The sequence below is a fragment of the Macrosteles quadrilineatus genome, unplaced genomic scaffold (assembly GCF_028750875.1).
Source record: "Macrosteles quadrilineatus isolate MER2022 unplaced genomic scaffold, UCM_ALF_1.0 Scaffold_2__2_contigs__length_208266976, whole genome shotgun sequence".
In the NCBI taxonomy this organism is placed as follows: domain Eukaryota; kingdom Metazoa; phylum Arthropoda; class Insecta; order Hemiptera; family Cicadellidae; genus Macrosteles; species Macrosteles quadrilineatus.
Genome location: NW_026542595.1, coordinates 40,793,771 through 40,807,922, shown reverse-complemented (window position 1 = coordinate 40,807,922; position 14,152 = coordinate 40,793,771). Strand labels below are relative to the sequence as shown.

General features: G+C 34.9%; 1 protein-coding gene across 2 annotated transcripts in view; it reads right to left on the bottom strand.

Moving 5' to 3' along the window:
* The window catches only part of LOC128986352 (E3 ubiquitin-protein ligase MARCHF5-like), a 59,341-nt gene extending 50,156 nt beyond the window's left edge, over positions 1 to 9,185 (bottom strand). The window contains exon 1 of one of the 2 annotated variants that reach the window (XM_054406683.1): positions 9,070 to 9,185. The gene's annotated coding sequence lies outside the window, so the exon portion shown is untranslated. Of the gene's footprint in view, positions 1 to 8,794 lie in introns of both variants that reach the window. The other variant, XM_054406682.1, reaches the window with a different exon arrangement.
* Positions 9,186 to 14,152: the final 4,967 nt, after the last annotated feature.

The following is a 14,152-nucleotide window of genomic DNA, read 5'->3' as shown; positions in this document are numbered from 1 at the left end:
CTTCAATGTCCCAGGGACTGATTGGACCACCCCCATCACTTCGGCTAGTTCCCCTGCTGCACAATGCCTTGTCGACCTCGCAGATATGTTTAACCTCAAGCAAATGAATAATATTTTAAACTCACGAGGTAAAACACTTGACCTAATCTTCACCTCAGACCATTCACTAAAAATCATAAGAGCTTTGGACCCAATTGTTGAGGAGGAACTCCATCACCCTGCTCTCAACTTTGATATTGACTGTAACATTCAGAAATCTTCTGAGTCCGACTTGCCTTCCTTCATTCCTGATTTTCGCCGCTGTGACGTCAAAGCTGTTAGAAATGATCTTGCCGCCACAAACCTCTCCATGGACGAGTCGGTGACCGATGTGGATTTCTTGTTTCAAGGTTTAATTGAAAAACTTCAACACGTTGTACTAAAGAATACACCTTTGAAACGCTTAGGAAACGCAAGTTTCCCAACTTGGTTCTCAAGGGAACTTCGACAACTTACTATCGAGAAAAAAATTGCTCACCGTGACTTCAAACTACATGGTCAGTATCCCGATCTGGATAAATTCAGGACCTTGCGAAGAAGATGTTCTCTCCTTGCCACCAGATGCTACAATGACTACATCTCTCATCTAGACTCGACCTTCTCTAACAATCCAAGACCCCTGTGGAGCCATATAAATAGGATGAAAAGGGTTCAGACTGTCCCAACAAAGATAAAGTACAACGATATTGAAGCATCAGAGCCACTCGACATGTGCAATCTGCTCGCCCATTATTTCTCAAGTGTATTTGCACCCCCGATCCCAAGTAATCTAGTTTTTGATGTCAACACCAGTTTAAACATCAGCTCCTTAATGATATGTGAAAAGGATGTCCTCTCCGAACTTAAAAGTCTTGATGAATCCAAGGGCTGCGGTCCAGATAGTGTACCCCCTTCTGTACTGAAGCATTGTGCTGACATCTTAGCACTAATATTAACTGTACTTTTCAACAAATCCCTGCAAGTTGGTATCTTCCCGGAAATATTTAAGCGGGGCTTCATAGTTCCAATTCCAAAGTCAAATGATCCTAGTGTAGCGACTAACCTACGTCCAGTGGTAATATTGTCATCCCTCTCTAAGGTATTCGAAAAGCTTGTTCTCCTTCAACTTGTTCCTGCAACTAAACACATTTTCGCCTCCGAACAACATGGCTTCAGGGCAGGCCGTTCAACTATGACCAATCTGCTGACTCTTCAAACCAGAATATTGCATGCTTTTGAGAGGGGCAATCAGGTCGACGTCATATATCTGGACTATGCAAAAGCGTTCGACAAACTAAACCACTCAACGCTTCTCATTAAATTGAAGAGCTATGGAATCATGGGAAATCTCTTGAGCTGGTTTGGCAGCTACTTGTCTGGTAGGAGTCTCTGTGTAAAATTCGCTTCCGCAGTATCAACTCCAATTCCTGCTTCTTCAGGAGTGCCACAGGGATCTTTGATGGGACCCTTCCTATTCTCTCTTTTCGTGAATGACCTTCCCAGTGTTTTGCAAGTCCGTTCTCTAATGTTTGCCGACGATGTGAAGCTCATCCTGGAAATCAACACCGTGCGAGACTGTCTTCACCTGCAGAGAGCCCTTGACTCTGTCCTCGAGTGGTCAACAAAGAACTTAATGTCGCTGAACCCAAATAAGTGCAAAATCATTTCATTTCATAGAAACATTCAACCAATCGAATTTCAGTATATGGTTGACACTACTTACTTGGAGCGTGTCACAAGCATTCGTGACTTAGGGGTGGTTCTCTCATCTGACCTTTCACCTGACCTTCATGTTGATGAGATTTGTCGTCGAGGCCACAAAACTATGGGTCTCCTTTGCAGAATATCTAGGGATCCCTTTAGTACAAAAACATTGCTCAGCTTCTTTTGTTCCTATATACGCCAGCAATTGGAATATTGTTCCGTTATCTGGTCACCTTACCTCCTGGGCCAATGCGATAGGCTTGAATCCATCCAGAGAAGATTTGCTCGGTTGGTGGGAACTAAGCTCGGATTCGGATACTTGGAGTCTCCTGTTCCTGACATCCTAACTGATCTAGGCCTCACCCCACTAAAGCTTCGACGGGAAGTGGTGGATATCAGTTTTCTCCACAAACTATTAACGGGTGCTATCAACTGTGAAGAGCTCCTAGAACAAATTGAATTCCGCATTCCCAATCGAACCAGATCACGTGAATTATTCTACAAGAGATCTTATCCCTACAACTATCTACAACACTCTCCTCTTCCCAGATTGATGCGTCTTGGCAACATGGTAGCTTCTCATCTGGATTTCTTCGATGGCCTGAGCCCAGCTGCCTTCAAACGGAGAGCGACTTCCATTCTTCAATCCAATTAGCCTCAGCGCACTAGAAATCATCTGTGGGGTTGTGTTCACGGTGGTTCAGTGAGTCTATGTCAATAGTGTGGGGTCAGTGGGGGGATCCGGGGGTTGTGCGTGTGTTGGCATCGGTTTGCCGAGGGAAATGCTTACCTCCGACCTTTGCACTACTCCATCCCGAACTCATACTCTATCCTGAACTCCTGCATCAATCTTTGCATGTTTCCAAACTTTCTATTTATTGCATTGTTATTTATTTTTGTTAATATAGTCTATCCTGTTGTTATTGTTATATCTTGTACTTGCACAGAGTTTATTATATTGTTATTTTTCTGCATGTTTTATCTGTTTTCTTGAAGTTTGTTCTGCCTCTTTACTGAAGTTCACTCGGCTACTGCTTTGCATCATTCTATTGTTCCATACTGGTTTTGTTTTTCGAATACTGTATCTCGTTTTGTCAACTTGCTCAGATAGTTTGTTATTTATAGTTGTTACTTATAGTTTGTTATTCATAGTTAGTTATTTATAGTTTGTTATTTATACTTGTTATTTATCTTTTTATGTCTTGTTTTGAAGTTTTGTTTTCCAGTTTTTTTTCCACTACTCTTGTACTGACCTGTGATTTTTTTTTCTGCTTCTGATGTAAGATTATTGTATTACATGTAAAAATGGTGCATCCGTTAATAAATAAATAAATACCAGAAATAAGAACAATATTGATGTACCTTATGTTAGGTTAAGTAAAACAAAAACAAAAATTCCAGCCAGTTAAGTATTGGCTTCTTAACCACATTTCTTGTACAGCTTGGACCCAAACCAACAGAAAATTCCAAAAATATCTCCGGGCACTTTTATTGGCTTTTCCTCTTTATAAGACCAACGATTTCTTCGACATTCCAAAGGAGACTGTGAGAGAGTTTTTCCAATGTAAATAACACATTGTTTTGTTTTGACAGTAGTTTTGTGCACGGTTTGATTTATGTTTTGTTGGCTGTGTGATTTTTGCATTTTAGTTTTAATTTCTATGAAAATTGTATATTGCTATTTGTTTTTGACGATGCCTATTGCATTTTATGCCTAATGGATAATAAAGCATTTCATTTCATTTCATTTTAAAATGATACAACTGGAATTAGCCTACTTAATATTTATTGAACATACAAATAAGTCAGGTAAACTTGACTTTAAAGTCCTAACTTGGCAGGCCGGTTTGTTACAAATGTTTTAGCCTGCATTAACCCTGGAACTGCCGATTGGTCATTTTATGACCAACAGGGTCCGTTCCGTAGTGCCATCGGTCACAAAATGACCGATCCAGTATTTTTCATATATATATGCTTCTACTCATCGGAACGAAGTATTTTATGCATCAATGTAAAGCCAAAGAGGTTGGCTGCCTGCTAATATGACAGTTTTTACGTTTTATTGTATTGGCGGGCCTGCTAACATATGTTGATAAAAGTGTTTGTTGTTTCTATGCAGTAGTGATGTCGTCTGTAAACACGGTCGGTTATCTCGTATTTATTTCGTTGTTTTTGCGTGTTTTTCGGATCAAAAAGTTGTTTGTACTTATTGATAAACTCGTTTAGTTATATTCAAAGAGTGTTTTAGTAGTTTCCATTGTTATTTGTAATATTTAGCGAACAAAGTGGACTTTGAAGTGACATTATGTGTGGGGGTTAGTTTGTTTTGTTGGATTACAAACTTGATATTTTTACAATGGAAAATTATGCAGGACGATCCAGTGATTTACGTGAATTATTGATGAACGATCTTAGTGAAACTAATGATAATATTGATTCTGAAGTTGAGCCAGAGGAATCAGAAGAATCAGTCGTGGTGCCGGTAGGCCTAGGGGCAAGCCCATCAGTAAGTCAGCCTTGTGATGAGACAGGTGATGAATCAGATCTTGATGTAGACATTTATGGTTTGACACCTGGACATAGTGTTACAGACTTCTCCTCTGGATCAGAAGATGACTATGACTATGTCATAGCAGTGAATTAGATACCAGTCAAAGAGAAGTAACAGATTTAGACGTAGGCCTAGATGTACCAACCGTAGGTTTGGGTCCACCTGCTCCACCTCCTGGTCCTGGAGGGGATGCAGCAGCTAGGCTAGGAATACCCCCAATTCCAAATATTACTAGGCCTATTTGGACAAGGGTCTACCCCCCAGAACCTGAAGGGGAGGATATAGAAACTAAGTTTACTGTGAGAAATACTGGGATTAGAGACTGTCCACCCCGCAACAGCAAGCCAATTGCTTACTTCAATTTGTTTTTCCCCTACGCAATCTGGATATTATTCACAACTGAAAACAATGCATATGCATCGAGAGAAGTAACTCGAAGGAGATTGTCGGGGGAATTGAGGGGACAGTCACGGTTACGACACTGGGTTGACGTAACATACAGTGAAATGAAGAAGTATATAGCGCTGGTTATAAATATGGGCCTAATTGGAAAAAAAAATCTTATTGACTATTGGGACCAATCTTTCAGCCAGAGAGTTCCATTTTTCCCTGAAATTATGTCAAGAAACCGTTTCCAGGCTATATCGTCAATGTTTCATCTCACTTCAGAGCCTTTTATCGCTAAAGGAGAACCGGGTTATGATCCTTGGCAGAAAATAAGGAAACTCCTAGATCACTTGAATGATGCTTTCAAAAGACATTTTGTCCCTTCCCAGAACCTAGCAATCGATGAAAGTATGATAGGAATGAAGAATCGGACAATATTTATACAATATATGCCTAACAAAAGACATGCGCGCTTTGGAATAAAAAAATTTGAAATATGTGACAGTGCTACCGGTTATTTGCTCCATACTGCCCTTTATAGTGGTAAAGACTTTTTGAGTGATGGAGATGATCCATTCACTCAAAAAGTTATATTTGAGATGATGAATCAGACTCGATTGTTGGGGAAACATCATCATGTCTTTACAGACAACTTTTACACTAAGCTACCCCTAGCCGAAGCTTTGTTACGCAACGACACATATCTAACTGGTACAGTAAACAAGAAGTCTAAAGATTTATCCCGAGCAGTAGTAGGAACACAATATGAGGTAGGTCAAACTGTTTATTTCAGGAAAGGAAAGGTGTTGCTCGTCGGCTATAAGCAAAAAAAGAAGAGGAAACCCGTTTATCTTATAACAACTGCTTGCCATGCGGAGGATAGAAATATAGTTAGTCGCAGTGGGCTACAAGCTGTGAAACCCCTAGTTATTCACAAGTATAATCTATCTATGGGGGGTGTGGCTCAAAAAGATAAATCCATATATCATCACTCATGTACCAGGCCAACTCGCAAGTATTGGCGAAAGATATTCTTCAACCTAATGGACATGGCCATGCTAAACGCCTACATTTTATAGCCTACTCCAGGTACACAGATCACCCTCTTTCAAGGAAAAGATTCATGGTGGATATTGTTGAAACACTTGTCAGGCAACAACTACCTGCAGAACCTGTTCAAGTAAATCCCTTGGAACACAATCTAGTGCAGTTTCCATCGAATCAAAGGAGAGTCTGTCCCGTCTGCGGAAAAAAAAGCAGCTGGAGGTGCCCTGGGTGTAATGTTGGTGTTCACCCACAGTGCTTTGGGAGGTTGGAACACTTTTACAGGCCACTTAAGTCAAAAAAAAAGAGACCAGCCACAGAAAATGAAAGTGACTCTGACTAAAGTCAGGAACAACAATCGCCCTCTTCTGGCCAAGTTGCCTTCGGCCAAATTTTTGCAGTTCCTTGTAAAAATATTGCTATTGACAATCAAATCTTGAGTGTTTTACTTTATTATTTTTGTGTTTATGCCTGAGTAGGCTATTTCAAATAAGAAAGTGAATTATAATTTTGGTTTATTATTGTTATGTGACTGTTTGTGAACATTTATCTTCTTGGAGTTTATCGTTACCGTGGATACATAGTCCAAAAATTAGCAGGTATGCTTTTCAAATTATGTTTAGTTTAGATTTTTGTTGAATTACATTGTTTAGTAGCACATTAGGACTGACTAGTGCTGTATTTCATGACTTAGGGTCAACGTGGGTAATTGTGAACGCCAATGACGAATTTTTCAGATAAACGCAATTTACAAAAAAAATTTAAGCAATTTTGAAAATGTGGTCAGTGTTATAGAATTATACATATTTTGGGCTTAATATTTCATATAAGCCGATTTCATACCAGGTATTTAGTTAAGGAGTTATTCAGCATTCACAATTGCCCGGACGGCATTCACAATTACCTACAATTTTGGGGTAAATGTGAACTCAGTTGAGAAAAATATTAAATTACATACTACAGCATATGATGGGAATTGTGATTAAAGCCTAATTCAAGCTGTTCACAAATAACCCACTTTCAATGGCATGTGACAAAAAATAAGTGTACAAATGAGATTTTTCCGTGGTACTTTGAAATAGCCTAGTTAGAAAATCAGGTAGATGTAAAAATAACAAAAAATTGTCAGAATATTTAAAATTAATGTATTTAAAGGGTAAAATAGTATTCTTATACGAGAGAGAAAATAATCTTATATAAGAGAAAATAATATAGAGTAGTTATTTGATACAGTAGAGCAAAAATTTAAAGGAAATTACAAAATAATCTCACTTTAACAAATGAAAGAGTACAAATTTGTTTAATCAAATTATTGAAATCCTACTGTAATAGCAATCAACCATTAGAAAAGAAAACTAAATTACATTGGTTGGATAGAATAATTAGGCACTTTCCTTTTAGGCTATACAAAATATTACATGTACTAACAATTTTTTTTTTTAAATCTTGAAAAACCTATTTAGAAATCAAATCATTAACTGTCTTGTCCGCCTACATCTCAAAAACTAGAACACAACCTGGAAACTTGTAAGTAATCTGTATTTTTTTATACAGTGTTTCTGGGGTTGGCAGCATAATTGGTTTGAAGAAAATCTTTAATGAGAACCAAAAATGTGTTTCTTTTACAGTCGGGGTAAAAATGAACAGCGTTCACAATTGCCCCAAGATTAGGTTCACAATTACCCCCACATTATAAAATATTGAGGGTAATTGTGAATTTGATAAAATAAAACGAAAATTGCTTACAGAGGATGGATTGAGGATATATAATGCATTAAGTTATACATTTGAAATTCTTTTCATGTCAATCTGACTTTTACTTTTTTCACAAAAAAAATATTTGCAAAGGTCTACGCAACTTGTTTGTCAACGAAAAACCCAACTTTTTTTTCAACCTAAAAAAAAAATGTTAAGCGGCTCTTAACTTTCTAGAATTTTTATCCTGTATAGAAAACAAACCAAATAAACATAAAACATCGATTTCTACTCAAATCAACAATACACTAAGAAATTACAGCCCTAGTTCACAATTCCCCCAGTTCACAATTACCCACATTCACCCTATAATAATTCTAGACACATATGTTTCCCATATGTCTGGTTCGCGCAGAATTTTCACCGAGCACATCATGTGAAAAATTTCAAATTTTATGAATAATATATTACTTTTTCAGTAAACAAAATTTATTTCTAAAAACTAGATAAAATTTGCAACAAAATGTATATTTTGGAATTCTTGTGGCATTTCTGATGTGTATTGGACATGAGACATAAAATGCGGAAATGATTTTTTTATAAAATTTGTGTATAAAAAAATATGGTGTGTAAAAATTTTTTTTTGTTATTTTACAAAATAAATTTTACCATTGTATTCCTTGTTATTTTCTGAATAAAATGATGTATAATACATTACTTAAGTCATACAAATAATATTTTTTACGAATTTTTAAAAAAATGTATGTTAATTTCTGAAAAAAGTGTTGGCATTTGAAGAAATTTAATTGGCAGTTCCAGGGTTAAGTCATACAAATAATATTTTTTACGAATTTTTAAAAAAATGTATGTTAGGCCTAATTGCTGAAAAAAGTGTTGGCATTTGAAGAAATTTAATTGGCAGTTCCAGGGTTAATTTAAGATAGGACCAAACCTTAAAATAAAGGTTTAACTTGCTTATTTATAAATACACCATGACAAAAAAAAATTGTTTCGAGGTACCTCTACAGAATAATTACCCACTGATGTTAAAATAAAATATAACTTATATGTTTACGGACAATAAATTATTTGAGGCCTAAGCCTATCCTATAAGTTAGCTAGGCCTAGGCCCTTGTGGTAACCTGCAACAATGCCTAGGCCTAGCCTATACCTATGTTAAGTTTTTTGGTAGGCTACTAAGTTACGTTAAGCTAATTTTTATATCTAACTAAAGCTACAGTTGACATCAATTAGTTTAAAAAATCATGAATCAATATTTTAATTATTCCGTTAGACATGTAACATGCATTTGGAATGCATTAACCTAAGTAAAATTAATATCGGAGTCTAGGCCTACAAACTAACTAATTTAGGCCTAGTTTAAGTTAAACTTACTTCAAGTGTGATGCAAGTTCTAAACACTTAGTTTAGACATACATAAGTAGGAAGTCCTAATAGCCTAGTTTTAGTTCAATAACAAATAGGCCTAATACTGACTTGAGATCTTTGACTGTTAATACAACAACTTCTGTATGCGATAGTCAATGCTGACATGTAATGAATGACGCAATAAGTTTATCAAGTCTAAAAATAAAAATTGCAAGATAATTAATTCAGGTTAAAATCCAATAAACAATAAACACATCTTTACTTTTACTTAGTTGTCTTACACAAGTATGATGTTCTTTTCTTGATAATCTTGTTTCGTTTGTTTTTGTTATTATGATTTTGATTGATGATCTGTGAATTGAAATTGATCCGATTCAGATAACAACACAGACCGTCGTGAAGTTAGCGGCTCTTTTCATCGGCGCTTTTTCGGTTTGTAATAGATGTGGGTTGGTACGCCTGCGGACGCCACAAACGTGTTTTGCAGGGATGTCGGAAACACAAATCAATGACAATACGATGCGAAATGATGTTTTTATATTTATATAATGTCAATAATACATTGATAAAACGTGTATACAAGTTAAAACTAATTAATTGACGTATTTTAAAAGGCATATTTAAGACCGTACTGTACATTATACGTAGCTAAGGCTTAACATAACGCGAACAATTAAAACTCCGAACATAAAAAGTGCATAATCTTTTTTCCCAAGCCCATCACATCAACTTTGAGCTATTCTAATGGTAATACACAATGTGTAGAATACTCAGTATAAATATGATTGAGGCAGTCCAGTGAATTACGAAGCTATAAGGCAAAATCTATATGGTTGATAGGAACTCGCATCAGGAAAAAGTGCACAATCTTTTTCCTAAGCCCATCACATCAACTTTGATGTATTCTAATGGTAATATACAATGTGTAGAATACTTAGTATACATATGATAGAGGCAGTCCAGTGAATTACGAAGCTATATGGCAAAATGTATATGGTTGATAGGAACTCGCATCAGGAAAAGTGCACAATAATTTTCCTAAGCCCATCACATCAACTTTGATGTATTCTATTGGTAATATACAATATGTAGAATACTCAGTATAAATATGATTGAGGCAGTCCAGTGAATTACGAAGCTATAAGACAAAATCTATATGGTTGATAAGAATTTGCGTCAGGAAAAGTGCACAATCTTTTTCCTAAGCCCATCACATCAACTTTGAGGTATTCTAATGGTAATATACAATGTTTAGAATAATGAGTATGAGTATGATTGCGGCAGTCCAGTGAATTACGAAGTTATATGGCAAAATCTATATGGTTGATAGGAATTTGCGTAAGGAAAAGTGCACAATCTTTTTCCTAAGCCCATCACATCAACTTTGAGGTATTCTAATGCTAATATACAATGTTTAGAATAATCAGTATGAGTATGATTGCGGCAGTCCAGTGAATTACGAAGCTATAAGGCAAAATCTATATGGTTGATAGGAATTTGCGTCAGGAAAAGTGCACAATCTTTTTCCTAAGCCCATCACATAAACTTTGAGGTATTCTAATGGTAATATACAATGTTTAGAATAATCAGTATGAGTATGATTGCGGCAGTCCAGTGAATTACGAAGTTATATGGCAAAATGTATATGGTTGATAGGAACTCGCATCAGGAAAAGTGCACAATCTTTTTCCTAAGCCCATCACATCAACTTTGAGGTATTCTAATGCTAATATACAATGTATAGAATAATCAGTATGAGTATGATTGCGGCAGTCCAGTGAATTACGAAGCTATAAGGCAAAATCTATATGGTTGATAGAAATTTGCGTCAGGAAAAGTGCACAATCTTTTTCCTAAGCCCATCACATCAACTTTGAGGTATTCTAATGGTAATATACAATGTTTAGAATAATCAGTATGAGTATGAATGCGGCAGTCCAGTCAATTATGAAGTTATATGGCAAAATCTATATGGTTGATAGGAATTTGCGTCAGGAAAAGTGCACAATCTTTTTCCTAAGCCCATCACATCAACTTTGAGGTATTCTAATGCTAATATACAATGTATAGAATAATCAGTATGAGTATAATTGCGGCAGTCCTGTGAATTACGAAGATATAAGGCAAAATCTATATGGTTTATAGGAATTTGCGTCAGGAAAAGTGCACAATCTTTTTCCTAAGCCCATCACATCAACTTTGAGGTATTCTAATGGTAATATACAATGTTTAGAATAATCATTATGAGTATGATTGCGGCAGTCCCGTAAATTACGAAGTTATATGGCAAAATGTATATGGTTGATAGGAACTCGCATCAGGAAAAGTGCACAATCTTTTTCCTAAGCCCATCACATCAACTTTGATGTATTCTAATGCTAATATACAATGTATAGAATAATCAGTATGAGTATGATTGCGGCAGTCCAGTGAATTACGAAGCTATAAGGCAAAATCTATATGGTTGATAAGAATTTGCGTCAGGAAAAGTGCACAATCTTTTTCCTAAGCCCATCACATCAACTTTGAGGTATTCTAATAGTAATATACAATGTTTAGAATAATCAGTATGAGTATGATTGCGGCAGTCCAGTGAATTACGAAGTTATATGGCAAAATGTATATGGTTGATAGGAACTCGCATCAGGAAAAGTGCACAATCTTTTTCCTAAGCCCATCACATCAACTTTGAGGTATTCTAATGCTAATATACAATGTGTAGAATAATCAGTATGAGTGTGATTGAGGCAGTCCCCTAAATTACCAAGTTATATGGCAAAATGTATATGGTTGATAGGAACTTGCAACAAATAAGAATGCATTATATTTTTTCTATGCACATCACAACAACTTTGAGCTATTCCAATTGTAAAATACATCGTATATATAATATTTATGAATATGATTGAGGCAATCAAGTCAATTATCTGTGGAGAAATCTGAGGTATAATCTGAGGAGAGGTAACCTTAACGAAAGGGAAACAAAATGAAACTGCTTTTTCAAAAAGATAAAAATTTAAATAAGCTATTTTATTTACTTTATAAACATATCGTGTATGAAAATAATCTATTTACACAACCTTAAACTATAATCGTAAGCAAAACATGTTGGAAAACATAATGATAAAAAACAACTAACTAGAATAATATCTAATTTGTTCCATTATACTGTAATGTTTTACCGAAACTCTGATCCATGATTCCTCTGGATCAAATAATTTCATTTGTAGTTTTAGATTTTAGTCTAGGTGTCCGAATTTATTGTGCCGATTAGCTTATAGACTTTTCATCCTATTGTAAAACGATTTTTTTATGTTTGTTTCAAGACGTTAGTGTCACTGTACGCTTAAGTCGACAATGTATTATTTTATTTTTCTGTGTGAGTTTTATGAGTAGCGCTTTACTGTTCCACTGTATTACAATAGTTGGATAATTTTATTTGCTTAATCAATGTTTTAAGTAGTATAACTGAAGTAACAAGATACCCCAGCCACAGAAAACCAGCGGAATAAGTGAATTTCTATTTGCTCGATTGGATTTTCATCAAAATATCTCCTTAAATAGTCATGTTTATTCCGAAGTTAAATAATAACCTAAGTTTAATGAGTTATCACGCGAGTTGCTACAACGAAGGGTAAATTTTTTTTGTAAAATGTTAATAGATTATTACTAAATAAATTTATTTGCCAAATTTTATACAAATGTGTTCATAAATAAGCAAACTGCAACGGTTTAATTATTGTATGTAGGTAATGTATAAATAACATGGAAATTTAAATTTTGCATGTTTTTTATAAATGTTTTTTTTTTAACTTTAAGCCTTAGCAACTATTCAACATAATAAATGATTTGTTTTTAAGACATTAAAAATGGGTTGAAAAGAATTTTATATAAAATTTGTATTACTTCAAAATTTAATAGATACGTTATATAAGGTAATAAAGACGATTCTTTTTTTAAAAAATTCTGTCAAATCAGTGGAGATAGATATCGAAGTTTAAATAGATTTCAACTGTAAACACCATAGCCGGCCTTGGATGGTGCAAACAAAAAAATTGATGATAAAATAATTCCCCCTTTTAATTTTTTTATAATTAACATAAATATTGTAAAATTTTAATACTTTTAAATTATTCTGTATTTTATACCCAATGTGTGGGCATTGTACCTAAGGCCGGCTCTGATGAACACACGACTAACACAAAAGGAGACTAAAATATTCAAGAAAAACCAATACCTAATACTATGAACACTGTATTGGACAGGAAATGTTCTTTGGAGTTTTACGACTGACATAAACAGGTCATAAAATCTACTAACTGAACAAGCTAACAAACCTTATACTAGTGGAAGATCTCAATAAATTACTGGAAAACAGTTAATAGGATACTGATTATTGATTATTCCATAGCCATGATAATGGATCTAATGCACACACAAAACAATCTATCTATTACTTATTTAATACGCAAGCAGGTTTTTTGTGACAATTACTCCTCTGAAACTACTGAACCGATTGACATGTTTTTGGTGTCATTGGAAAGAGGGTAACGTGAAGTTGTGCAGGAAACTTTCATTTTAGGGAAATAATGAGAGATTGAGGCCCTGGAGCCCTTTAAAGTTTCGTATTTCTCCATAAGGATAACATGGGAGATAATTTTTATTTACAGAAACATATGTTTGTTAAATAGTCAAAGTCTACTACATAATAATTTCTGTGTATTATGACTCTTAATGTATACCTACTACATTTCAATCAAGGATTGTGTACCTTAAAGTTTACCCATAATGGATCTTACTACTTTATTTTAATGCTGGGAATAGTAAAATTTAGTGGAGAATAAGTTACCATGATTTAGAAAACTTTACTATAATAATTTATGTATTTAAATCACAAATCTTTGACATTATTAATTCATTTGAAACTAAACAGCTGATCGACAAATCAAACAAATCGTCTACTTCATGTGAATAATTTTACTACACAAACATAGTTTTTTTTTAAACCTTGATTCTTTTTTACTTGTGGGTGTATTTTGAGTTTGCAGTTATGAAAGCACCAAGCCAAGTAACTTTTTCTATCTATCTATATACTTATTTAATACGCAAGCGGGTTTTTTGTGACAATTACTCCTCCGAAACTACTGAACCGATTGACATGATTTGGTGTCATTGGAAAGAGCGTAACGTGAAGTTGTGCAGGAAACCTTCTTTTTATGGAAACGATTAGAGAGTGAGGCCCTGTGGCCCTATAAAGTTTCGTATTTCTCCATAAGATTAGCATGGGACACACAAATTGTTATTAAACTCCAGCTGTTGTCAGAAATTAAAAGTGAGAAGAAGATGTTAATTGTATACAGTAAA